Below are 3,478 nucleotides of genomic sequence, written 5' to 3'. Positions count from 1 at the left end.
ACCCTTTTTTGGGAAATTGTTTTTTCTAAATCGCTGCATTCAAAGTCCTATACCTTTTTTATTTTTCCATGCACGTAGCTCTGTGAGGCTTAGTGTTTGCGAGACAAGCTGTAGTTTTTATTGGTATCATTTTGGGGTACATACGGCTTTTTGTATCAGTTTTATTGCGTTTTTGGGAGGCAAAATGCTAAAAATTAGCATTTTGTCTCAGTTTATTAGCGTTTTCTTTTACGCTTTTTGTCGTGCAGGATAAAAAGCATGTTCGACTTATTGTACGTGTCGTTACGGACACGATGATACCAAATATGTGGGATTTTTTATTCTATTATGAGAAAAAGCCCCAAAAATGTTTTTTTTTAACATTTTTATTTTTTGTACATTATTTTGACCTTTTTTTTTTTTTACACCATTTGTGTCCCTCTGGGGGACTTACACCATAGGACCTATGATCGCTATGATAAGGCATTGCAGGACTTCTCTCCTGCAATGCCTTATCGCTTATTACAGCGATCATAGGCAATACAGGACGCCTGTAGGTGGCGTCCTGCTACCATGGCAACCAGCTGAGCTCTCTGCGATTATATCACCAGAGCCCGATAACATCACAGAGGGAGCGCTAATCTTACCCTGCAGAATAAAAGTTAGCACTTATACTGCACAATTTAAGAAAATTAAAACAAGAAAGAGTGCAACTGCTGTTTTACATTCCAAGCAAAGCCATAAAGCCTCCACGTCATACAGCTATGTCGCTAGCAAAGTAAAGTTATGGAGGGGGTATTTACTAATCCTGGAATTTATTACAAAGCTAGGCACAAGATGCTGAAAATTTAGTAAGAGTCCCATTAATAGATATGCCACATCTTTGTGTACCTGTCCATGCACCAGATTTTCACATTTCCACCATTAATTATGCCAATTACTGGCATAAAACAGAAGTGAAATTAATGTTTCCAGCGTGTGAACGAGGTTTCCTGAAGTCTAATCCACATTCCTGGTTCTGTGCAATGCTGCAGATTCTTCCCAACAAACTCTGCAATGGGAAATCCACATAATTTCCAGTGTTCCCACATCCTAAGGGGTTATACAGTCCAACAGAGGCTTCTGTTTTAATGTTGCAGTATATTATCCGTGTATGTACGTGTGTGTATGTGGGGGGGGGGGGGGGGGGGCATTTCTCACAGCAACATAAGTAACCAACTCATCCCAGCAACCCAAATACCTTCTCCGTGACAGGAGGGTCATACTAGCAGCACAGCCCCATCAGCAGTCTATGCCCTTTCTTACCCCTCTTTTCTGCTTCAGTCTTACAGCCATCACTCACTAGTATAAGAGAGTCAGCTCTTCTCACCTGTTCAGTCAGTGCAGCAGGTGTAATTCATGAGATGGAATAAGGGTTGGGGATCCTCCCAACTCTTCCCAAACCGACTCCAGGACCCTCTCCATGCTGGACTGGGACACAATTGGGCTGATTTATTAACCCCTTAGTGACTACCCATACGTGTTTTCACGTCCTGGGTGTCTGGGCTGTAATTTAATCTACAGGGCCGTAAAAACATGCCGGCCCTACAGGATAAAGCCTTGGGTTCTGTGCGTGTGACAACTCCCTGCTTTCGGCTGCCAGAGGTAGCCGATTGCAGTGAACTGTCACAAGGGGCTGCATTGTGCGACCCTCAGTTACATGATCGCTGTTATCCAATTGATAATGGCTATTGCATTAAAGTTTAAAAAAGTTAAAGTTTCATCTCCCGTCACGGATCGGATCTGTGAGGAGAGATGAAACTACTCACCTCCGGTCTCCACAATGTCCTGCAAAGATCTGGTCCTGAAAGACCTGCCGCCGACTTCTGCGCATGTGCGCCAAATTAAAGTGTCGGGTGCATGCGCAGAAGGACGGAGGGCTCGGGAAATTTAAAATCTCCCTGCTCCAAGCTAGCAAAGATAGCCGAGAGCAGGGAGAAGTCACAGCAGGGCTGCGGTATGCAGTCTCCGATCATGCTGTTATTCCAATGGATGATGGCGATCATGTAAGGGGTTCTTTATCGGATCTTTTCCTGGCTTCTACGCATGTGCCCATTGGCAAATTGGCAGAAACATGCGAGAATTGCCTGGGAAATTTAAAATCTCCCTGCTCCTGGCTTCCAAGGTATCTCAGAGCCTGGAAATTTCACTAGGCCGCGGTATGCAGTCCCTGGTCATGTGATCATCCTTATCCAGTGGATAAGGGTGATCATGTAAAAGTTAAAAAAAAAGTTAAAGGGGTTGTCCGGCCATAAAGAATGCATTTGATTACTTCTGTTTGCCCATTTCAATGCACTTTGTAATATATATTGTGCATTGAAAATTAGGCAAACAGAAGTTATTTACTTACCTTTAGGGGTGCCCCCCCCCCTGTGTTGCTTCTTCGGTCGTCCATGGTTCTGACAAATCTTCTTCTCTTCTTGTCAGGCCGGCTCCAGGTCTTGACGGGTCGGGGACGAGCTTCTTCTTCGCGCATGTGCAGTACAGCTTCTTCTGCCGGGATCACGCGCTGCTTCAGGAAGCCCAGGTCTGCTTGCAGGGGATGCGCGGCCACCGGAGCATCAGCTAAAGGATAAGAATTTGAGGGGAGAAGGGGGAGTGCCAGGCTGTCACTGGCCGGGGTGGGGGGGCGTGAGGAGTGCCGGGCTGTCACTGGTCGGGGGGGGGAGGGGGGGGTTGTGGGTGCATGCATGTCACTTGGCACAGGGAGGTGGGGGGCGGCATTACACTTATCTGGGGGGGGGGGGAGGGGAGGGGGCTGTCGCTGGTCCTGCGGGTGGTGTGCCAGGGCTGTCACTGGTCCTATGGGGAGTGGGGGTTCTATTACATAGACTTATCGCCGGGGGTGCTGTCACATACACCTTTGGCTGTCGGGTGCTGACACATAGACTTTTGGCCGTGGGGTGCTGACATGTAGACTTTTGGCCGTGGGATGCTGACACGTAGACTTTTGGTTGTGGGGTGCTGACATATAGACTTTTGGCCGTGGGGTGCTGACATATAGATTTTTGGCTGTGCGGTGCTGTTACATAGACTTTTGGCTGTTGGGTGCTGTCACATAGACTTTTGGCCGTGGGGTGCTGTCACATAGACTTTTGGCCGTGGCGTGCTGACACGTAGACTTTTGGCCGTGGGGTGCTGACACGTAGACTTTTGGCCGTGGGGTGCTGACACGTAGACTTTTGGCCGTGGGGTGCTGACATATAGACTTTTGGCCGTGGGGTGCTGACATATAGATTTTTGGCCGTGCGGTGCTGTCACATAGACTTTTGGCAGTGGGGTGCTGTCACATAGACTTTTGGCTGTGGGGTGCTGTCACATAGACTTGTCGCTTTTGAGTGTGCTGTCGCATAGACTTGTCACTGTCGGGTGTTGTCACATAGACTTTTTGCCGGGGGTCGGGATGCTGTCACATAGACTTGTTTGACATGTTTTGTTTTACTTTACTTTCACTTTCAAT

This window comes from Eleutherodactylus coqui, chromosome 1 (assembly GCF_035609145.1).
Source record: "Eleutherodactylus coqui strain aEleCoq1 chromosome 1, aEleCoq1.hap1, whole genome shotgun sequence".
In the NCBI taxonomy this organism is placed as follows: Eukaryota; Metazoa; Chordata; class Amphibia; order Anura; family Eleutherodactylidae; genus Eleutherodactylus; species Eleutherodactylus coqui.
Note: the sequence above shows the minus strand (reverse complement) of the source record.